The 25,216-nt window shown below is 41.0% G+C and overlaps 1 long non-coding RNA gene across 1 annotated transcript; it reads right to left on the reverse strand.

Annotated features, from left to right (window-relative positions):
• Positions 1-1,473: 1,473 nt before the first annotated feature.
• On the reverse strand, positions 1,474-24,736 carry LOC146588262 (uncharacterized). The gene is made up of 4 exons (XR_014897460.1): positions 24,667-24,736; positions 3,746-3,913; positions 3,261-3,376; positions 1,474-1,622 (listed from the first exon to the last, which is right to left on the reverse strand). It is a non-coding gene; the product is annotated as an uncharacterized LOC146588262 (long non-coding RNA).
• Positions 24,737-25,216: the final 480 nt, after the last annotated feature.

The following is a 25,216-nucleotide window of genomic DNA, read 5'->3' on the forward strand; positions in this document are numbered from 1 at the left end:
TGCTGAAGTATAAAGACCTTAGGCCAAACCAGTTATTCAAAAAAWCATTCAGAAATAAGAGTAATTCTGGAGGTGGGAGGACAGGATTTTCTATTCTAGAATTACACGGCTTCGATTGCCAGGGCTTCTGTGCCTCTGTGGCACATCTCAGGCCAAAGGTGGAGAAGTGCCCTTTTCCCTTCGTTCGAACTTCTAATTCTCTTAATACATTTTTCTCTTATGAATTTTTTTTGTCTTATTGCACTGATGTAGCAAGACAATATTTTCAGCAATATTTAGATCTATTAAATCTACATCATAGAATTAACGAAAATGTAAATATAGAGAAGATTGCTGAGTAGCCATTCTRTTAAAAACAGGTGAAGTGATAGGGAGGGGAGAGAATCAGCAATGTAATTACTTACTTAATGACTTCTCTAGTAATAACCTAAACCTGCGCTTCACGCAGCTGCCGCTGCAGCTGTTCAGGGGCCGGCGTGGCTGCGGCGCTCGAGGAGCGCTGCTCAGGTTACTGGGACGGGTCGGCAACGGTGGCCAGCGAGCGCGCCGGCCGCGTCTCCGCGCACGCCGCTCGCGCGAGCTCCAACCCCCTTGAACGGGCGGCCAAACGCCTGTGCTGCTTTTCTAATACGGATGTGCACGGGCTGCGAGGAGGTGATTTCTCAGTGCCATTTCCCTCGCAGCATAAAATAAAAGCTTCCAATGTACAAAACCAGCAGAATGTGACAGATCTAGAAACCTCTTCCAGTTCTCCTGCTCCAACCAAGCGCTCCGCAGCTGAAGTGTTAGTTGTTGTTTACAACCCGTAAGGGAGCCTTTAATCTCTTTCCTCTGGACATTCTCAAATGCAACGTTCTGGCCAGTATCCTCCATTCAAAGTTTTAAGCCAACGCTGTCTTTTGGCATGGTGGTTTCATGGAATTACTCCCGCAGCCTTTTACAGCACTGGTCTCTAGTTGCCACTGAGTCATCTTCACACGGATACTTAGCTAAGATTTACAAGACCCTACCGCTACCTGTGGGCAAACTGCATCCCCCTCATCCCATCTCTGTCAACACAGGGGCATCCCCAGACTGCAGTTGGYGACGTTCCCATCCTGCCAGTTTGACACCAATGGGGGTGAATTCCCATTTCTCGCCCTGGAGTTTGTTGCAGGGTACACCATGTCTGCCAGGCATTGCTGACTTCAGCAAGCTGAAGGAGCTCATCTTTAGTACAAGCATGTTTTTGACAGTACATAAGAAAATAGGATCTTTGATGGTGTGTTCTCTCTTCTCACCTGAAAAAAAAAAGAAAGAAAGAAAAAAGAAAAACTCAGAAAAAAGTGATTCTATTCCAGGTCTAAGATCCAGCTGACTTGTTAACGCAAAGACTGCAGCAAAAGTTTAAATTAAAAATTCTTGGAAACAATATTATTACCTATAACTACATGCCCTAAATGTGTAATCTGATGTTTCAGCTTCCTTTCTTGATCTTACCTCTTCTTTTCCAGTGTAATACTAGTTGGCAAGTCCCTGCACCAAGTGGGATCACCACATTCTGCTGTTCTCATCCCCCACCTTTATCCAGCGTGTCTGTTCTGTATGTGCTGTCCGCTGGTTCTTCTTGCGCTCTTTCAAAACTTTCATAAGTGTAATGGGGGAAAAAAATAAATAAAAAACAGAGAACATTTAACTTTTAGAAGAGAAATTGGTTTTGTCTCGTCCTTTCTAGCTGGCTTTCTCTGTGGCTGCTGCTGTTCCTGGAGCTCGGCGTGCTGCCGCAGYGCCATAGGGAGCAGAAGAGCAGAGGCAGCGTAGCGCTACCAGCGCTATCGCTAATCCAATTTAGACAACAGTGTTTAGGCCTGCACGAGGCGGATCGGCAAGCTAGTTTTGTGCCACAGTAAAGGGAACGTGAATGAACAAACGACTGAGGAAAAGCTTTAGAAAAGCTTCTTCAAGTGGCAAGGAAGATGTGTGTGAGATTAAAATCATCATTTGACTATAGCCTTCCAAAAGCAGTAGAAAATAGGGCTGGAAAGAACCCGACGAGAGGGTTAATTCTACTGAAGATAAACCAATCTTCCCAAAGTTTAATCTTTTCCAGTGAGGCTAGTCCCACAGTCCATTTCTGCTATCTCTTCCCATGCCTCACTAGCTTTATCATTAGAAAGAATTTTTCTAATACCTTGCTTGACTATATTATTGCAATTTAAGTCCATTAATAATTGTTCTCTTCCCTGAGAACAGTTTATTCTCTTTTTCTTTCAGTTTTTCTTAGTATGATCCTGCTTGCACATACTGAACAATGTAAATATTAGCTTTTGCACATATTCAATTGAATATTCCTGTTCCTTATTTAACAAAATAATCAAAATGGTTAATCCAGAAAGAATGACCTATTCCTTTTTTTTTGTAATGCAAATTTTTTTGCAAGAATATTCACATATTAAATGGTGCCACTTAATTCTCAGCCACATTTTATAAATTGATTTACACATTTCTAGCTTGAGAACTTCCTAAGGGAAATGGATGCATTTACAGTTCAATTCAAAAGTTTTGTAGTAATTGCCGTGTGACCAGAATGTGATATCAAAACAGGCATGCGGCTACTGCTTACCTGTACTTGTGTTGCTATAATGGCAATAAAATACTAACTAGTTTTCTCTTTTCCCAAAGAAAATGATATCATGATTTTAGCTTTCCTAATTATATTCCCTGGTCACAGCTTCTAGGCTCATCTCCAAGGCAGTGATAGGGCAAAAAATAATTGTTTGGTAGCAGGTAATTAAGATAAAAGAAATACGTCCTTGTGAGTTGGCATGAATCCATTCCTGCCTAGTTCTCTGAGTATTTGTACACATTGTAGTTATCACCCAATATGCTTTGAGTTTATAAAAAACTCCTACTTTGTTCCCACTCAGTCTGGTTAATTCATACTGACTCATTTTATTTAGCTATGTGTATCCTATTGGAATAAATGGGATTTGTGAGAAGCGTGTGTTTTGAAGAGATTTGTCACATTCATGCAAGCCTGGAAAGTGATTTAACTCATTACATTTCTTCATTTCTGCTATTTTACCTTGCCTACATGTAAGAAAGAAGCCCAAGGCCAGAGCACCTTATTTTCTTTTCCTTTTTATTTATTTCTGAGTGGATCCATAGAAACATTTCATTATAAGAATGTCTCAGTCACTAAACTCCTTACAGTACATTTGGCTTACAGAGTCAAGCGCAGGGGCGAGCTGTGGTTAAGGGGCTGATAAAAATATACTTACCACTCCACCAACTGAGGATTAAAAGGGTCATGTTTGATTCTGGCTGAGAGGAAAGTCCCAAAGATGAGCCTGCCRATTGCAGCAGCTTGGGTTCAAGCGGCGCGTAAGAGTCCTTTCTGCCCAAATAGGTCCTATCAGTCAGTGCTGTCTTTAACCAGGCATATCATGCTAAACTGAATTACAGTCAGTATCAGGGCCCTCTTATCCTCTGCACTATATAATTACAAAACAAAAAATGTTTTATGTCTTTAAGGGCTTTACTTGCAAAGTATTTCCACTAATTTCAGTGGTCAAATTTGAATAGACTTTATGTATTTCCTGCATCAGAGACTTTGTAATTGGGTTAGGAGGAGATGTTAAGCTGTTAAATTGTACTGTGCAGTTATGATCATCTTTTTATAGGAATACAATAGACTCTGCTTTTAGTTAAACACTATGATGAACATGTCAGCACTTACTTACTACTGCTCCACTGCTCCACTTACAGCAAAGCTCTTTGAGGAAGGAGGAATGACACTGTTTGATTTGATCACGTTGTAATGTGCTCTAGAGCAGAAGTTTCCAAGCTGAGTTTCACGTTTCACCAGTAGCACCATCTCTGTGCTGGTCTGCAGTTTCACCCCAGAATGCGCTCGAGTGGGTTGACATAGAGTCTGCGTCAGGAAGGGGAGAAGGGATAGGTGGGAAATGAGAGTAGCCCCAAAAGCACCTTCAGCTSTACCACCCACAGTGGTACTTCTGGAGACCCCCAACTGATCGCAGGGAAACGTGCCTTCTCTATGCCCTAGCGGCACTTCAGCAACTGTGATGTTTGAAACTGCCCTCTGAACACCCTTGATTTAAGCGCTGTCCTTAAAAACGTCCTGTGTTGCACCTTGCAGCACTTCACCTGTTAGCCACTGATCTGACCAGACGGAAAGGCAGCTCCCCTCCCTCTCACCGTTTCACCCTACAGCACCCACAGTACCTTCTGCACTGGCGTGGTGCAGGGGTCCGGGACTGGTGGCCACTGCAGCTCCCTGAGTGAGGGCAGGTGGAAGAAAATAGTTGGTCTTCACCTGTAATCTAGATGCTTTCTGAATGTTTTCTAAACACTTGCTCCCGTTCTGCGTAGCCTGCTCTCTCCCACAGTGTCATGCAGTCACCTCATKACACACGCTCCCCCCACCGCACCGCGCAGAATGTGCCTGCGGCTCATCGTGTTTGCGTTCTCCTGCTCCTGTCCCGTTCGTTTCAAGGTAGAAATATATCTTAGTTTTCCACCAAGCTGCRGTTCAGAGGGGATAAAATCACCTAGCTTAGTCTACCATGACTCAATTTATATTTAAAAAGTATATATGCAGAAAGGAAGACCGGGGGGGGGGTGCTTCCTGCTCCCCCGTTTTCTGTCACTGACCTGCCACTGGACCTAGCAGCAAGGGACAAATGTAGGAGAGGGAGACGACCACCACTGCACTGCTAYGCGACTGCCTTGCCCGCACAGATCCGCCACACGTGATGCCACCTGCCAGACCCAGCACGCGCGTGCTGAGCAGGGTCCCGCCACTTCGCTTCACGTTCTCACCCCTCCCCGAAGGGAGCACRYGGCTGGGGCTCAGCCGTGAGCAGTGATGAGCACCTCGCTTTCTTCCTAGAGGAGCTAATCAAACGGRGCTAATCTGAAATGAGAATTAGTTGAGCTACGTCTCAGGCGAGCAATAAATTCATGCTACAATTTGCAATAGTAAGCATGCARGGTAGGAGAAGAATAGGGCACAAAAAAAAATGTTAACCTTTCCTGAAGCAAAGTAAGAGTCAGTACTGAGGCCAGTAGTCAAAGTTGAGAACGAGAAAGACGAAATGAAGAGTGGCTACTGGGAACACTCTACAAGATCACTGAGCAGAGGCACGGCTGCTGAATCTGCCTAGGTTTGGCATTAGCTACAGCTGTTCAAAATCCACTGTCACAGTGAAAGTCCCAGAAATATTTCTGCTCAACCAGCAGGGAAAAATCTTGGACCATAAAAGTTGCGATGCATAAGGAAAAGGATAAAATATTATGTTGGCAACTCCATACTACTATTTCATACAATAACAGGGCTTTTTTTTCACATGAAATAATGTGAAAGGGACTGTAATACTTAAGATTAGAAAGAAGTAGAGACAAGCAGAGAGAGAAAATGATCATCCTAGGCAGCAGAATGATTATTGGACACCTCATTCAATATAAAACCATGAGCATTTTTAAAAGCAGTCTAATAAAAGCTTCAAGAAAATATATATGCAAAACCTAATTAAACTGCTATACTCACATCATATGGTAGTATGTGATTACAGAAAGTGTAAGTACGTGAGTACAGAAAAGAGCAAGCGGTTTTGATGCCATTAGTTTGCTTCTGTTTTAATATATATAATGAATATACATGCATCATTATTACTTAATATAACACACCATTACACAACCTAGGTGTGGAAGAAGCTGTTCCTAGGGTTAGATCGTAAGAGCCAGCTAAAGGGTTTCTTCCTCTGGACCTCCAGCATTGCCCATCTGATGATGAAACCAGACAGCGAGCTACTGCCCAGCTGGCGACAGGGGAGCTCTAGCTAGGACAGTCCCAAAGCAAGTCCCACATTCTTCAGATTACAACACTGACATGAAAGGATGTTATTCTCGTAAGATCCTCAGTGAAGCAGGTCCTTCCTTCTCAAGAACTGGGGGGTTAGGTTAGGACTCTCAATGCAACCTTTCAGCTTTGGTTATTAACTGGTCCTCTTGGGGAAGGGGCATCATCCATCTCATCAGTCCAGTAGATGCAACTACTGCTACCGTGAAAGCACAGATCTGCTGATCTGCTAGAAGCCACCCAACCTGACCTCTGCATGCTGCAGTTGCAGACTTATGCTTTGGACATGTACCTAATTCTGGAAGAACAGAATATAAATATTTTAAAGACAAAACACTCACCCAAAATAGGGTTACTTATGAACTGTATTTATCAACCTCCAAAGAAGAGCYGCTCTCTCTTACATTCCTGTGCCAGGGAGCAGGCTCACTCTACAGACTGACAGCCTGTTCTGTACAGGTGCAGTGCCCTAACTTACCGCTGAGCTACTGGAAATGTATTAGTAAGAATACCAAGACAGCATCCATTGCATTCCTGTCAAACATGGCTTGAAAGAAGCAGCAAAAGGAGGAACAGAGCTGTTAGCAATCAAATTCCATTGCACACTAAAAATAAAAGGAAGCTTTTCCAACAAGATGAGAGCTGGAGCAAGTCTCACCCTGGTGAAGATGAGCACACATCCTGACCCAGCGCAAGGGGCTGGGGAATATCAAACAATGAGCCATGGCCAAGTGCAGATGTCCAGAAGGTGAAGGCTGAAGCTGAACTTCAAACAAAACCAACACTTTACACTATTAAAAATCAACACTACCGGTTTAAATTAATCCATGCTTTACAGAGAGCTGAAGTAAAGAGTGCATTGGGGATGTAATAGATCCCAGTAACTCAAGTCAGGGAGTAAATGAGCTGCTGCGTTCCGCACAAGCTGTGAGTAAAAGGAGCCCTGCTGAAAGCCCTGACAAGAGCAAATCACTCTAGTTGAGCCAGGCATGTCGTCATCAGGGCATGTACTGTAGCTCTTGCAAGGCAGCCACGGACTAAAGACAGGGGCTGTCCTGTAGAACAAAACCCTGCAAGCTGCATCTGAGACACATTGGTCAAAATGGCCAGTGTTAACCCAATACATTATTTTCAGAAAATGCGTCCTCTCACTCCATAGGGCAATGGAAGAAGAGAGTCTGAACATGGACTGGCCTCTAGCCTGTTGTAAGACTTTCCAGCTAGTAGAAAAGTCTCACAACTGTGCTGTAACTGAAAGGCTACATTTCAGAGGATCCTGGAAATGAAAGATGGAAAAGTTCAATTAGTTCAAAGCCAAGGATCACATACAAACACCCTTCTTAATATTTTCTAGATTTTTTGACTAATGTTCAGCAATCTTTCACATGACAYAGATATTACCATGAAGTCACAGTTGGCAAATTAGTTTTAGATGTTAACAGGTAAACTGCTTTTTAATCCTAATGGCTTCTTTTCTGGTAAACAAGATGGTTTTAAACAGACCTGCCATGTAACTTAATTTTAAGTAAACCACTCACAATAAGTGCTTTAACCCACGCTTTTTTATTTCACAAATTGAAATGTTACCTTTCCATACCAATTTAAAGCCAGAAGTGCACTGCTGTTCTGTAATCGCTATAGTAGAAAAGGTACTTCCCTTGCATTACCCTCATTAAATTCACAATCATGTTTGGTTTAACCATGACTTTTATAAAGCAATGATTTACAGTGTTAAAAAGTAAACTGTCTTACTTCTGAAGTACGAATTGCACTCTGTCAAGCACCAGCCATTCCTCTGAGCCACTGTACACTTCAGAACACATTCAACACATCAAAAGAAATCCAGAGGCATTTGAAATATCTTCTAACTTACAAAACAACTTACAACAAGTATGTTAAGTTAGAAATTAAAATTTGATCCAAAGCCCAGGAAAGGCTCCATCTAAATACAATAGGTATTGAGTCAGACCCTTCAAGCATAACATTTTCATCACCCGTTACTCACACCAATTAGTCCTTGTGAAAGTAAAAGGCACTGCTATTTTAGTGCCAGCATATGAACTCATATTTCCTATCTTTCTTATCATTGATGTGGATTTATYGTGGTAAAAGTACTTATATTGCTAACACATATTCCAGTATTTATTTGGGATCCTTAATGAAGTACACTCTGCTTTGCACTAGAATAACAAATTTGACTGTCTCTGTACTAAAGGTTTTGCAGTATAACTACACTTSTAAAAGGAGAGTCAAATCACTTACCAAAAAGTTTAACGGGTACAACTATATTAAGTGCAATCACTTAGCAAGATACATATTTGGACAGGCTTCCTGAACAGTATCTTCAGTCCCATTTGCCTAATGCTCCCATAGTACTTAACAGCCAGCTCAGACATCCCTTCAGCTGTCAAATAAATTCCCACAGACCAGATGAGAGCAGAACAAATCAAGCTCCAGCACACACACAGTATGTGCTAGCTCTCCTACAGTGTAATTAGTCCCATACAGCTTCTCTATTCAACAGGGTAACTTGTTATCCTAACTTAGGAAGGAAGAGAAGGCTGACACTGTCTGTATTAGATCTTCTTCCCAACTCCAGAAGAAAGAATTTTAAATGTATAATTTAAAGTACAAACATGAAYGCTTCAACTTTGAATGCACTGAAATAATGTATCAAGGTGATGCACTTCAGCTTGGATTGCTCTGAATACTTTAGTGAGGAGTAAGACCTGGCAGAAGCTTGGCTTAAAGCCAGACACAAAAACTTTAATGAAATCAAACACAGAAAGCATATTTTTCACAAATGTAAAGTATAAAACCAATTTTGCTCAAAACCTTTTCAATATTACTCATTTTTGATTGAGAAAAATGCCACAGAACCAGATCAAAAGAATTTTTATCGGAAAAAAAAAAAAAAAAAAGGAAGCTGGATCTCAACCCAAACAACGTACACAGTGCTTTACACCACTGAAGAGCCCTTCCATAATGCACACCTATGTCAGTGCATTCCTCCTACAGCTTTCAATGCGGCAAAACATTTAAGAACGTGCCCCAGYGTTCTGCTGAATCTGTTCTGCTCTCTTAAAGATGGAGGGAGTATCAGAATAATAATGTACATTTGCACTAACGAAAGGGAATTGGAGCAAGGGTCTACACAGTTCTAAGTACTAAACTTTTTAACCCCCCGAGTTGCACCACACAAATGAACTAAGTATGTGGGAGGTGAACAGAAGAGAAATGAAGGGTGACAGCTGTTAATTCACTTTGACGATATACACCAATGGATGTTGCTGAAGAGTAGAATGGTGTCAATTCACATTTTTGCAGCTACAGCACTCCTCTTTATTCAAGCAACACATGATACACAATTATCCTGCAAAGGTCACCAAAGTCAGCTATCCCTTTCATCTCATTCACATCAATTAGAAAAATATGCCCAAGTTCACTGAGGTTCTTTTTATGCTTTTTATGGTAGTTAGGGGACCGATTCCTGACTCCAGAAGCTCATGGCCTGCTATCACGTCCTCTGAGGAGACTGCAAACAGAAGGAAGTTGGAAGCTGTTCTGGAAACACARTGAAAAAATTAAGAGATACATTTGGAGAAGGATCCAAGGAAATATTAGCAAACGTGCCAGCCATGAATGACTGGAAGGCAGTCATTCTAGGCAGAAATTATGACAGGAAAGAAGAAGGATGATAGCGGACTGACTTGTCCATGAGGCAGCAATTTCACCACCCACAATCAGGTGTTTGTGGGGCAGAAACACCATTTGTGCTGGTGCTGGGATAACTACCAGCTATTGTGCTTGCACCGTCCATCTGYAGCAGCAGTATTAGCTGTCAATGCCTATTTCCAAACGTGGTGACATTCCTTCTGCCCTCTTGCTTTTGTTTGTGCTTTAGCCTGGTAATTAGTGCCAATCTCCTTCAGTGTTTTGTTAGGAGTCCGTTCTCAAATCCCTTCCTATCCTCTGCCAGGCTGCTCTCCCTAGCTTTTTCTCTGAGCTGCTCTTTATACAATATGTCTGTTTATATACATAAAATAAGAATCTGAAACGTATAATCCATTGAGCTCTGGAGGACAGCACAAGATCCAAGTATTTCTTGGCATGTAATCTGCAGTACAATGTTCAAAAACATACATACACAGTTGCAGAAAAGTGAACACATATTTAGCTCTATAATGTTAGCATCAAAATTTCAAGTTTCCTTTCTCCATCATTACACTTGGCTGTAAAACAGAGACCCAGAATGGGAATACTGTGCATGCATTACATCCTCCTATGCCATTTTAGGTTATCATCTCATCAAGAGAGAAATCCTCTTAAAATTAAAAATAGCCTCAGGGCTCAAAACTATGCAGCAAAATAATTCCCAATCAGATTAAAAAAAAAAAAATCCATTACGCAGCTGATTTATTTGAAGAGGCAAAACACACAAGCACAGCGAGACTGCAGTGTGCTGGCTCTCCAGAGGAGAACTAGCTCCACGTGGGACTAGAACCGCCCACCCCAAACAGGCCCCTGGCCCTGCTGACTGCTCCAGGCTCTACGCTCCRGCGCTGTCAGACCAGAGTATGGGAAGGCAATGCAAACCCATACTGAAGAAACCATCTATGATTACTTCTTTCTGACTTTATGAAGCCTGTTAGTCTCTCTACAGCAGTTTGCATTTTCTATGTAAAGCAYACGTTTTGGTTCAGTACCCCCCAGTTTCACTTTGAGGAACAACAAACAAGCCTGAAGCCTCCCTGGCTGCTGGAAAATACAGACTTGCTCCACAGTCTCTGCACTGAGCCACCCTAGTCCACATTTCCCCAAACATGTCTTCTTTTTCCAGCTACATGATATTCAGAAATCCAGTGTATTTCCAAATTCTTCCCCAAATCAACTATACATTTCATGCAAAATAGCCAGACATTACCTGGAAGCTTCAAATTTGCCATTCATACACTGCACAGCTGATTCGCACATTCACAGCAAGTCCAAAACACCCCCAAGTGCCAAATTTATTGCACATTTACAGTAAATCCAATGCTTCCCGGAAGCCTCGGGCTCATTGTACATGCTGCGCACAGTAAAAGTGTAGAGATTTCTGTCCGGGAAATCCCCTGCACACAAAAAATGGGGTGGTAACCTTCACTCTGCCGCTAAAATGAAACACCCAATGGCAGCTGCTTTGCTGGTGGTGTTGGGCCTGGCAGACACAAGGAGAATAATCCATTCTAAAATGTAATACGAAGCAAAATAAGGAGAAATACCTCATTTCACTTCCTTTTAGCTTTCTACAGGAGGGTGCCTTGACTGAAATCACTTTGATTTCACTTACAGTTTCAGTTTGACTCAAAGCACAGATCCATGACTTGGAATCTACCAACCTTCATGGTCTTGTTTGTATTATTTAGTTATCTTCCCAGAGGAAAAGATTCACACTGACTAGCATAAAACTATTGAAATTAAATACATATGTTTAATTAGGTATGTTTCTTCCACTTGGCTATCAAGAATCATTTCTATCATTATGAATTTACGACTTTATTTTATGACTTTTATCATATTAAGACAACGGTTCAGACTGTTAATAAAAATGCATTTCATCATAACTCATGGTAATGGTGTATCAGCAAACAACTGTGGTTTTGCTCAGATTTGTGTTTATACGCACAAGACGTTTACCATACAAGACTAACTTTCTTTATTAAAGATTACCTTGCAGCCTTTCCTTTCACTTCTGCAGTTACAAAAATCCGTGCTTGAAGATGCACTCTTAAGATTGTTGTGTAATTGAAAATGGAGCATGAAAGTGAAACAACTTATGATTTCAGTTTAAAAAAAATACAAATAACTAAAGCAAAAAGGTTTTCTGCACAAAGAGACTGATATTCCCGWCATCTGGAAAATGTAAGTACTCTTGATCATTAAGCTATAAACTCTCAGCACTTGCTAAAAATGATACAGATATTCAATATTGTGCTACATTTCTAAAGCTTCAGCCCAGTAATCTATGAAATGTGTTCTTAAACAGCTTTCTCAGGTAGTATATACAGGCCTATTCATGGATCATATCTAAACTGTTTTTGAACRAGTTTGTTTTAACATAGGTTATCACGTCTGATAGCAAGTAGATTTTGAAACCTTCTGGCAATTAAATTTCTTAAAGTCTTATTTTGTGAAAACAGATCAAAATTGCTTTGAAAGTTGAACTATGAGACAGCATTATACTGCTTGTCCTGTAAGGAAATAATTTTCTATCTACATCTTCTAAAGAAATTCTTTTAGGACTGCAACGGTGTTTCATTTTTTTTCTCAAAATTTCTATTAGTGGGAAAAATAGAACACAGAGACAAAAATATTTTCATTGACTCCCACAAGTCTTTTATTAGACTCAAGAGGCAAAGAAAACGCATAACACCTGGAATTCTGATGGTAAGAGAAAACTAGAATTATTTTTATCTCTTTCCCCTCTACACCTCCACTAAATTTCTTCACTGTTATATGTCAACTTGAGGAGATAGTCTTTTTCTCCAAACTCTTTTTGACAATGTACTAATCCCCCAGCTCATTTCTGCAGCATAGCTTTTTTCACTCATGCTTAACCTTCTGTGAGAAGGATTTCACCTTTTTTGCCCAAAGTAATATGTTCACACACACACCTTTGTTTTTTAATTCATCATTAAAATGGAATCCTATGCTTCAACCAGGTTAATCTAAAGTGTGCACCACAGACATTACCTCATCTGTGAAGCACATGCAGTTCAGTGCATGCAATCTCCTTCATAAGACAATCTCTTCAAGACTGCAAATTATCATTTCCCTATCAGAAACATGAAAGCATTTTTCACATTATAAAGAGGATGATGGGAAATAAAGGGACTATCAAAACTTGCATTATCTTTAAAAGACAATGATACAAAAAAAAAAAAGTTCCTGTTCACATGGAGTCGTTTGTGTCATTTGGTTTTATGAAGAATTTAAGATTTTTTTGTGTGCATGCAGTTTCTTTTTTTGTTGTTGTAAAATGTTAAAAACTACAAACTTGTATCTGTGGCCTAGCTGGCAGATATACCAATATTGCCTAAGGGATAATAAATATATATATATATATATATATTTATATATATATATATACATATATATATATATGCAATCTGCAATCTATGCACACAATGGCTGATCAAACATATCTGCTTGGTCAAACCTGCATTGAAGTAATGTATTTTTAGTGCTTCACAGTTTGGCACAAATTCTTTATGACCTAGGACAGCCTGAAAATGATTTCCATAAGCAGATTGTTTTTCTTCTTTTCATCATTTTTTCCCTAAGTGCTGGAGCTCCCCTTAGCCCATATGTACACTCCTTTACTTGTTCTGCTAGTGATACTCAGTTCAGTTTCTTTAATGTACATAATCTATGTCTGTCTAAATTTCATGTAGTTAGCACTGCTAAGTTTTAATCATTTAAGATTTAATCCCTATTCAGGTCAGTAAAACTCTTCTGGATTTCCAAAAGGACCATTTTCTAGATTGCCTAAACCTGTAGTTATTACATTCTCCTATATGTCATATTATTTGAAGAAARCTTCACAAAGAACATAAACAGCTGGGTACATTTTCATTTCCATCTTTTGTGAAAGGAAAAAAAATGACACATTTGCAATGCTCAGATACAATTTTGCTATCTAGAAAATGACATACACTAAATAAAAGCATCTTCAAACCTAAATATATAATACTTCAAAATCCCCTGATCTAACCAATCAGGTCTGCATCTACAGTCCACCTCTCTACTGAGGACACCAATTGCATCTGGACCATGATGTTTAGCAGCCCTCAGTGGACCTCCCGCTCCCTGAATCCATTCCTACCTTTGCCCTCCACACGTGCTGAATGTATTCTGATACTTTTCTCTCAATACAGTCCCAGAAATCTGAATTAAGCTGTATTGGCAGARATCTCCAAGAGGTCTGAATAATGTTTTGAGGATTATAATAGTCAGTATCTCTGAGCAGAATACAATATCCCTCTAACAGAGCAAAATGGAAGAAATCACCACACTAAAAAAGGAAAATGAATTTCTGTCTTTACAATTTATGCTAATGAGACTTTTTGATCACTTTAAATATAAATTGGAAAAAAGTCTGGGAAAAAAAAAAATCTGTGCACCTTCCCATCTACATTGTATCTTTTGCTTCAAACTATTTGTGTCAAACTCCAAAGACAACAAAGAACTGACCTTAAGGCTGATCTCCATCATCTCTCTTTTTATATTAAAGTTTGACTAGATCTAGACAGCATACAAYATACCAAAACTCAAGGAAAGGAAAAATTTTCTTCACTAAATACAGACAACTCCTATATTACTTAATGGGAGACATAAAACTACATCCCTAATAGTAAAGGATAACTCGCATAGTATTTCCAGGACTATGGGTTAACAAAATCAAAGGAATGGCGCAAAATATAAAAAATGTTTCTTTAAATAGTAAAATGTATGTTAGAAAAGAGGGTTACTATATATTTAAGCCCTGGAGTTCATTAACTCTAATATTTCACTGAGGACAAGAAGAAATTGTGGGAGGGCAAGTACAGGGATACTGGAATGTTAAGGAAACATGCCAAATATSCCAAATATCAAGAAATTATGACAATGTTGCACCACTTCATTTCCAGCACAAAATTGCCTCTGAATTCTGTATGTTTGCATCCGAACGTAGAGGAATAAAGATAAGAATTTTCTACCAAGCCTGTTCAGTTGTAGACATAGTGTATGTGAACACTGTAAACATAAACAAGTGAAACAGAAACATGCAGACAACCACAACTAAGAGTACTGTTAAGACACAAATTAACTTCTGCAGACAATAAAATATTTATCAAAACCAGAGGAAGTAAAACAGTTTGTTTTACAGATGCTTTTGAATATYTCTATTAAATCTATAAAAGGAGCAGGTTTTGATATCAGTTCTACCTGAACTCAAAGAACTGACTGAAACACAAAACCTTTCAGTAGATAGAGCCCCAGACTTCCTTTTCTGTGGACGGCTGCCCCTTGCCAAACTTTTCTAAATGCAGACACCTGTTTCTGGACATTAGTATTACTAGGAGGTTGATAGGAACTGAAAGGAATCTAAAATGTATGGCTGTGAATGTTACAATTGGAGTCAAAGAAATTAAACTAKCTTTCTCCAAATCTTTGAATTTGCATTATGTATTCTACTATACCTAGAGAAAAGGCAGGGGGGAAACTTGGGGGCACCAACTCAAAAGCACAAAAGCCAGATTTGACTGTGAAGATCCACAAATCGGAACCYAACCAACAAACAAGAGTTCCAACACAGACTCCACTCTCCAGATGCTCTTCCTCTTTTCATTTCCTCTCTGAATTGTTCTTTAACATCTGTGTTTCCTTTTAAAGAGCATGGTACAATCCAGAGGCATTTGTAAAATGTTGGTTTATATTGGAGTAGATTGCTATTAGATAAAAGTGGTAGAATTGAAGGGTTATGCAGAAGCATATATGGCATAATACGGCAGAGCAAACTTCCAGAAGGCAACATCTCTCGTTCATGTTCTCTCTCTGCAGTCTCCCAGCATTTACACATGCTTGCCTCTGGTGAAAGTTTACTTCTCTTGTTGCTGTTTCATACTTTCCCTCTTTCAAGACAACCTGCAGAGCAACACATCTCATATCTCCTCCTATCTCCATCTCATTAATTGCTACTTTTCCTGGCTGTAGAACAGATTTTTCTGCTGCTCAAATGTATGGTATTGTGTCATCTGTGTCATATGTAAACTGACATATGAACAATGAACTAGTCGCACTGTTCCTTGAAGAGCAACATYGTAAAAGATTTATGATATGTGTACAGCAACAGGAATGGAGGGGAGTAAGTAGCAATGGACACACAAAATAGCTCATGATGTTCTTCATATTGTTTTTCTGATCAATAAGCATTCATGTAGCTTTTGCGGAGAAATTATTCAACACAGTGGATTACTTGTACTGATTTGGAGAAAAGAATAGGATTAAGCATCTGTGCAACTTTGATTTGCCTCCAGATGCATAAATATTGATCAGACTTTAATGTACAATCTCTGATAGCATGATCACATACTGCTCTTCCACATGACCTCCACCTTTTTCAGTGCAGGCAATACTAAACTCAGTTAACAGAAACTTGGCATTTTGTTTTCTCCCTGTTACTCAATTATAATCCAAGACTTCATTGTTACATGGTATTAAAACTCTACTATCAAAACAAGGATCCTATACGTCCTTATGGGCATTCACCATTGTATCAGAATGCTTTACTAATTTTTTTTCCTCTTAGGTTAGGGGATTACGGAGAACATTTTTACTCCCATTTTACAGACCATGAACTGAACTACAGATAGACTAAAGGAAAAAATAAATACTAATTTGAGTCTGATTTTTTCAAAGTATTTAACATAGGACTTCACAGATGCAATGCACAGCTCTCACTATAACAGCTTCACTTTTGAGTGCCTAGTGTTCCCCCAAGTCTTACTTCACAAACATGAAAACGGTGATCATGCAGATTTAAGTAATCTGCCCAACAACATAAAGAGCTCTGTAGCAAAGGCAGAGTCCAGCTCTCCAGAACATTATTCAACTGCCTTAAACTTTAATGGTTTTATCACCTCTAAGGCAAAACTGCARACCAGTGCCTCCTTCACTATACATCATTGCTTAATCCCTACAATAGGGTCCTCACTCAATGAGACTCATGGAAAATGCCATATATCAACATATTGTATCCAAGGCCTTGAATAGTGAATGAACCAAAAAACAGCCAACTAATATCCTGCACAGTTAACATCATTTCTGAGGTTACTTAGCTTTTTCCACTCCTTCACTTCCTAGTTTTAGCAATACTTTTTCAAACGTCATTTATGCATGGTTATACATAGTTTACACATTAAGTCTTTTATGTCTTTAAAAATAAAAAATGAAGAAAAACAAATTGTATCAGAACGATGACCCACAAGGCTCACCAATGCAGCTAAGGTCCGTAAATTCACCACAAACACATCTGCCACTTGAGGTAAGAAAGCGACTGACAGAAAGACTAGGTTGTTACCTCCATGTGGATCAACATTGGAAAGGAACAAGAGGCAGCAGTGAACTCAGCTATCTGCTGATTGCAAAGCAAGGGTGAAATTTAGGAACCTTAGCTCCTATCCTCTGCTTTGAACAGGAATGTCATCCAATGAACACAGACTCCCCCCTTCCTGCTGAAGCTCGCTCCCTTTCTGTCCCTTCCTCTACAGTGCATTCCAGGCCCAGGCCCATATTTCCCACTCACAGCCCTTGGTCTCACTCAGCCTTTTCGGTATAAACCCTTTGCCTGGACTGCCCCAACTCCCTGGGCAACAGTGGAAAATTCCAAACTGTGCTTCTGCAGTTTAAAACATAGAAAAACACCTAGGAAACTATGAGCCATTTGGCCTGACATCAGCAGACAGCTGAGCAGACAGAAGTCAGCTGCACTGGTATAGTACAGTTGGACCTCTCCCAGGCATCTGACTCAGTGCCATGTAACATCTGAAACTTGCTTTTTGTGAAGTTAATAAGGCATTCATTAAGCAGATTAAAAACCACCTTTACTGAAAAATAACAAAACATAAGATGTAGTTTAATGAGCAAATATCTCTTTCAGACTCTTTCCTGAGTGAACATTCTGGGACTAGTTTACAATCCATTGCTTTTTAATGTATTTATCAATGATCTACATCGTATCATAAGATCTTAGTAGAGTCTGCAGAAGGCACTAAGAGCAAGGAGCATAGAAAGTAATGAAGATAACACGCTATTCTTATGAACCGTCTTAAATGATCACAGCCCTACAGTATGTTTCAGAACAGTCAAATGGTATTTAGAAATGCAGACAACATCAGAAGGATGGAAGACTAATTTGAAAACTAGTTTCTCAGTGGGAAGCAGAAATGTTGATGTGAACAAGCAGAGCACAAGCTTGTGTCACAAGGTCCAAATGGAAATACTGAATGAATTTATTTTGCCTCAGTACAGTGTGTTCCCAGGACCATTACCGTGTTCAGTGCCCATGTCCACTTGTCAAAATTCTCTCATTTTCCTTACAGAGAGTTCCACAAAAATGATAAAAATTTGGAAAATAATTCATTAAAGTTTCAGCCACGGAACAAATGCACAGATATGTTGGGCTGGATACCTGTTGTCCTTTTTGGCCTTGGAGTTGGTTTTCAACTCAGTTCCTTCATGGTTACTGGCCAGGCTCTTAAATTTTGCAGCTTCCCACTAAGACAGCTATTATATTTTCAAGTYTTGTTTTTAAATTTTCAGCCACTAAGTACAGGAGTCATAAAGGAAGGATTTCCCCATGCACACAAATGTAATAATTTGACTTCTGATCTTAGAAAAAGATATGAATGTCATTTTYAGCTTTGTTTCCTAAGGATGCACAGGCACCATGTGTCTATGTACGTGTATGACCCAGGAAACTTCCAAATCCTCTGGTCAACTTCAACCAAATTTGGGGGAGGAGTACAGATTTCTTGGAGCTACAGAACTGCTACATATTTTCATAGAAGCGGGTGTTCACGTATAGAAAGGGGACTCCATAAGCACCCCGCACATAGGAAAGCTGTAGTATGATCCTTCAAAATATTAGGCACAATATGAGCATCCCATTCAGAGCAAAGCTTCACTGAGGGCTCATAATCTGTCATGAAACACAAATCTGTAGAAAGTGCTGGAACTGGAAAAGTCAGATTAGCAGAATTATTTGTTTGGGTTTTCCTCAGGAATACCAGAGATTGGCCACAGCTGTAGAAAGGTGCTGACAGAACAGAACTGAGGTGGAACAAAGAATCTCCTCAGGTCTCTGCATATTGCAGCTGCTCAAATGCTTACAGTTACACAGCTTGCCAGATTTGGGGTAAGATATTTCTTTCAAGTCAGAGGGTAGAGACCTTGGGGAGGGTTAATCTTCCTCTACATTTGAAGCCACAATTCACCTGCAGGAATCACTAATGCATACCTTCTCTCGTCATTTCCCTGTCATCACAGGAACCTTTCTAGCTTAAAAACAGATTTTAGGTAACTCCATCTACTGCAAGTACTTAGCAGTTTCTTCTCTATTTCATTAGCTCACTAGTTTAAAATTTAGCCACCTAAATATAGATGAAATCTCTATCAACTGAAATGTATCCTTCTGTTGTAAAATATTACAGAAATGAAAGATAGTTGGAAGTTTCTCTTTTTTAGATTAGGAGAATAAATAATTCAAACTACTGTACTGGCACAAACATTACTTTTTTAGGTAATATTTAATAAACTTCTTTAATGAACTGGCTTTGTGGGAAGCTATCTGAATGAGCTGACACTTCTAGGATATTTATTTGACCGCTAATCTGCAAACAACACTAGCACCAAACAAAACGAAAAGTAGGAAGTTAACTCTGTCTTAATATGTATCTTAATACTTTTTTAAACTCTATTAAATATTACACTAAATTCTATTGAACTATTAACAGTATTTGCCAGCCAGTCTGGAAACACTATTTCCCCACTCACTCTTTTCTTCTTTATTTTCAAGGATAATGTTAACCCTACACAAGAACAAGCAATCTTTATGTTTTATTATTCCTCATAATTTTCATTGATTTTCTCTTGTCAAATTTATTTTCCTAGAAACCATTTTAAAAAACCTCTCTTTTCAGTTCTGATCCATTTAGAGAAATATTTGTTAGAGATTAAAGGCTTCTACAACCTATCACATTTTATAGGAAAAGGCAGCTCTCAAGCAATAGCAAGCTCATTTACCTAGCTGTACTTTAGGCACTGATGATAGACTCTTGAGAACCATATGTTTCCAAAGTTACCAGTTCTAAGACTATAAACCAGTTTCTTAATATACATGTGTTTAACATCATATAACTTTCCATCTTAAAAAAATGTTTTTGCTTGGAAAAATACAACATTTTGAACTGGTGAAGAGTTCTTCATCTGCAAGCAAAGCTTTCTGTTTTTTAATTACAGGAAAAACATTGCCAAATCCATGGGCTACAGCATTAGTATAATCTTATAGTATTTCTAAAATATACAATCATCACAGAAGTACATATCTCTTTAGATATTTTAAGTAGAAAAAAAAACTCTAAGGAAATAAGTAGGACAAACATGTTTACAATTATTCAGCACTATAAATTGTTGAACTGGTGATGGTATTTCTGCAGAAAAAAAAAACAAGATACCATTAGAACGACTATATCTATGTCCACACATAGAAAGCATGCACAAATCCTTCCTACCGCTGCATGAGAATAGGTGAGAAGGATGTGGTCTTCACAGCTGCACAGAAGAACAATACACCAAAAGTATATTTTGTAACAAGGAATATATTCAGTTTCCAAACTAACATACTTCAAAGCACTGTTTATCAGCAAAAAGGATAAAAATCAACAAGAACTATTTTATATTCAGTGCTTTCTAACAAATTTAAAAGGGGAAATGAACCTATTCCCTCAAATTCTTCGTGCTGGGCATTTACCAAATCCCACTGCATCATGTTTTCCTTCTGACAAGCAGAGGAACAAATGCTGTGTTACAGGATGTCAGCAGTTCTATTTCTAATGTGACATGGGGCTTCTTGACAGGCCTTGCTGTCAGTTTGCATCGGTGGCTGTGCAGCTGCAGCTCAGTTTATTATCAAATTCTGCCACTGGAAGAACTGCACAGTGCTGATTAAGCATGTTGTCTGTCTGTACCAGCYGACCCACACTTCAAGACCCACTCCGATGTGACAGTTGAAAGCACATCTGCAGTTGCACCACCTTGTGCTACACCAAGTGAAGCCAAAGGATTGCCTAGAGGTCTGCATACCTTGAAAGACCTACTGCCATGGGAAGTGAAGATGTTATTCTAATAGGTATCACTCTTTTGATTGGCAATGAACTAAAGCACTAAACCAGCATTAAAGACCACCATAGCTTCATAAAGATGAGTCATCAGCTCAGGACTTGATGAATTTATGTCATTAAACATCCCATGTTAGGTTTTTATTAGGGAAGGCAAGTTAACAGCATCTAATTATCCTGGCCCAACTGCTACTCTAGTAATGACACTGTGCCCCCTGCAGTTTCAACTGGATACAGTATTTCTCCTGGCTTCCTGTTCTAAGTTGATAGAACAGAGGACATTGTTACAACAGCTTTTTCCAACCCAAAGAAAGCCTGGGTTGAGATTTCAGGATGCACATCAGCACAGCTAGTAAGGGCTAGCTTCTGGCAACAAAAATGGTACAAATGCTTGGGCAGAATGGATCTCTGCATCTCATTAACTGTTTTTCATTGCTTGGGAAGTTACTCAAGGGAAAGTCACTATCAGTGCAGAAAATACATTTTGGAGAAAGCATTCTCTTTTCTTTAGGAGCTCACCCTCACTCCTTGTCCAGCTACCAAGAAGGCCAAAGAGGCTTGCCGGTCGTTCGCATATGACCAGAACAATTCCAGGCACTACAGAAGCAGCACCATTCCTCATCTCTCCTGGTCCGTGCCTCAGCAGTTAATGTTGTTATCTAGGCAAAGTCTGATTTAAGGGCAAGGGAAATTACACTTGCACAGTGCTGTTTTCTAACAAAACTCTATTTGCCAATAAATAATATCTACAAATTCATAAATGGAATGCTACCAGCAGCACAAGTACCATACCAAATCATCTTTCCCCTCATAGTTAAGCACAATTTTACAGCAATTCTGAATTATTAATAATACAAATAATGCTATTAATACAAATAATATACAAAGCAARTGATATCTCTGCAGAATGATTGGGAACTAGTGATAACACAAGCTATAATGACTATACCTATTCCTAAAAGACTAAGATTTAATCCAAAATTAATATCTAACTTTCCTACTAAATATTGTTTCCATAACATAAAACACTTTTTATGGATAAGGCTCTGACAGCATGTTAACTGACTTGCAGTTTCCTACTCATAGATGGTAATTATCACATCTGTAATTGCTACAGAAATTGGAATTTAAAACAAAATTTGGTTTACCTAAAACAGTCATAGTATCTGCAGGCTTGAGGAAACAGCTTCCTGTTGCACTTATGGCTCAGCAAATCTCTGCTGACCTTGAATTAATTTAAGGGGCAAAGTGGACCACCGCCCCTGCTAAGTGAAACGCTGACTCTCATGGACTCAGTGGAAAATTCCCGTTGACTTCAACAGGGCAAGAATGTCATCTCTGYCCCTGTATCTCACTTCAATTAAAAAAAAAACACGTTGGGGAGAGGGTACAAAGGGAAGTAACAGGCTATGCACTGAAAAATATTAGTGTGTAATATTATTTTGAGTTCTACAGAATAGCTAACATGCCTGATGATTTTCAAACCTCTTCATTTTTAAACAATTTGGCTGCTTAGGATAATAGCAAAGAGTGAAGAGAGAAACAGGTAGTTCTTCACTCCCACGTGATTACTTTAAGATCAGATCTCTTGTTTTCATGTTCAAGTGGGGGCTCCCTAGCTTCTCATTTAAGTTCCCTATGGGTCTTTCCCCGGTCTTCCCACTTTGGTATCTTATTTCGTTAGAAATACTAATTTATTTGCACTACATCACTGTGAGGCAAGGTGGCATTATTCTCTTAGTTGTACATATAGGACTTTAAAACACAAAATTTAAAGATGAATTGTTAGAACTCTCAAATRCTTTGTCAGGGAGCAAGAAGGGCTGGCTGCTCCCCGACAGACAGGGAGCATGACGGACAGGGAGCCCCTCCAGCTCGCAGGGCAGAGGCTCTCCAGCCAGGGCCCAGGCCCACAGGTCTGACCGAGGCAAGCCAGGCAGCTTGGATCCCAAGCTTGGGATGCTAGCCAGGTTCAACCAAGAACCCAGATCATCAGGAAAGTCCATGGTGATGAGGCAGGTCAGCCAGCAGCACAACTCAGTAAACGAGGATCAGGTCCAGTGATGGTACCAAGGGCTGGACACAGTCCAGTGATCACCAGGCAGGACCACAGCAACAAGGTAGGTCTTAGGTCAGGCCAGTAAGCCAGTCCACAGGTCAAGGCACACACTGACAGGGTCCATGGCCAGGCATGGGCACAGCTGTGGCTGAGCTGCAGACCAGTACTCCTACACTGAAGTTCAGGAAAAGACTGAAGGCTCAAGGCTGAGCTTAAATGGAGCCCCTGGGCAGAGGGGGGCAGTGGAGGCTCCAGGTACCCTCAGAGTAGTTTTGGATCCTCCAACTAGAAAATCTAACAATGAGTCTTCTGAAATCTTAACATTTATATATTCACATATGCAAGACATAGCTCTCAATGACATAAACAGAAGTTATAAAAGCTCAATACTTTTGCCAAATCAGACCCCTTTGGCTCTGTCTGAGCACCAGAAATGAAGAGAGACAGAATGGCCATCTCAGGAAAGTCTGTTTAAGGGACCAGTCCAGGTGACAGATGAATTCTGTAGCCGAAGCAAAGCTGAGTTCTCAAGAGCGCTGATCTGCAGCCTGCACTATTTCTCCTCCTACACTATTATATCCTATTAACCACACAACATTTCAGTCTGCATGAAGCCCAGGCCCACAAGGGAAGGACAGCGGTTTAAATACAACTCTGATTCACTTGCAGGCATAGTCTATCTTCTGCATGAAATAAGAGAGGAGGCTTGTGGCAAAGATGGCATGCAAACCCAAAACCAAAATCCTTCCACAGAAGGCCACATTAATTTGTACTGAAAACCTTCATTCTGTCATTTCCTTGTTTTTGAGTGCTTAACTTTACATATTATTCTTTTGATTGCATTTTATTGTAAATTTCCTCAAAAATGTCTCCCATACAACACTAAGAATCATGAAAAACAAACTTTTAATTGATTGGAATTCTACCCATCCCACATCCCACTGCCTGACTCAAGACATTAGTAGCTGCAGATGAGTCCTGTATGATTTGTATTAATTCAGAAACAGTGCAGGAGTATGCCTAGGGAAGGCAGAGGCACATTTTCCTAGTAGGATTCAGTTACTTGACTCAGAGGGGAAAAAAAAAGAAATAAAAAACACCTAGCCATAACAATTCCCCAATCTGCATTACTCATGGCCACACAAATAGCTCGGCAAGCACAACACAGGTGGCAGCACAAGGGCAGGAATGAATAAACTGGAGATAAGAGAGCTCTTTACAGTCTTGCCACCAAATGTGAGATCACAACCAGAGTGAGCTGCATCTCCCTTCTCACTTAAGAGACTGTGTGCTCACGTGGCTTTTGTATTTGGTGCTGTGATAGATTACTTCCTTGGCACTTATTAAAAAAAAAAAAAAACAGCTTTGTGCTTTTAAAGCAGTTTTCTGAAACCCTGATATTTCCGGTGCAGAAACAATACCCCAATACAAAATATTAGTTTTCTCACTTCCAACTTGGAAAACTGTGGACTGGATTAGGACTTCGTGGAGAACTATGTACGAACAGCAGCAAGGGACTGCACCTCCGTTACTAGACATGCCCTAGCATCTGGCTCTAAGGCCTCAGGCCCACCTAAATTTAGGCACTAACAACTCCTCCGACTCTGAGGTCCGTCTCTTCGAGGCCCCGAGGGGCCCCAGGATGGCGCTGCGCCTCGCCCGGCCGCTCCCCGGATCCGTCCCGGGCCGGGGGCGGCGCGGGGGCCGAGGGCGCCCGCCGCCCGCCCAGTGCCGCTCCCCACAGCCAGCGGCAAAGGCGCCGCGGCGGCCCCGAGCGAACCCCGCCGCCCAGCGCCGCCCGCTGCTTCCCCGCCACCAGCCGTTACCTCGCGCGCGGCCGCAACGGCCGCGGGGGCGCCCCACGCGCGGGGTTGGGGGGGGGGGGAGGCGGGGCGGCTGCGAAGTTTCAAACGCCCCGAGCGGGGCCCGCCGGGCCCGAGCGCCGTTATGTCCGTTAGGGCGGGGCGGGGCGAGCCCGCGGCGGCCGGGGGCGCCCCGCGGCGGCGGCCGCTGTTCGGCTGCCTGGGCCGCCGCGGCAGGAGAGCCAGGGCCAGGGTTTCCTCCCGATGGCTGAGTTCCCGCGACGCCCGCCCGGCGGGGGTGCCGCTGTCGGCTGACTGCCCGTGCCGGGTAGCTCCGTGGCGGTGGCGGAAGGCCGCTCTCGCCGGGGAGCCGATTCCGCGCCGAGCCGCCAGCTGCGCGCCGCTCCCCAGGCGAAACCGAAGCGGCTCCGTCCGCGCCAAGCCCCGCGCCGGTTTTGGTCTCGGCCTTGCCTTTTCTAGGAGGGGGCAGCGGGCTTCCCAAGCAGCATCACACAGCGCACGGTCTACACGCTGCACTTGGAGCACAAGGACTAATTCAGCCCAGGGACTCGCC

This window comes from Rhea americana, unplaced genomic scaffold (genome assembly GCF_003343005.1).
Source record: "Rhea americana isolate MKP2758 unplaced genomic scaffold, rheAme1 scaffold_53, whole genome shotgun sequence".
In the NCBI taxonomy this organism is placed as follows: domain Eukaryota; kingdom Metazoa; phylum Chordata; class Aves; order Rheiformes; family Rheidae; genus Rhea; species Rhea americana.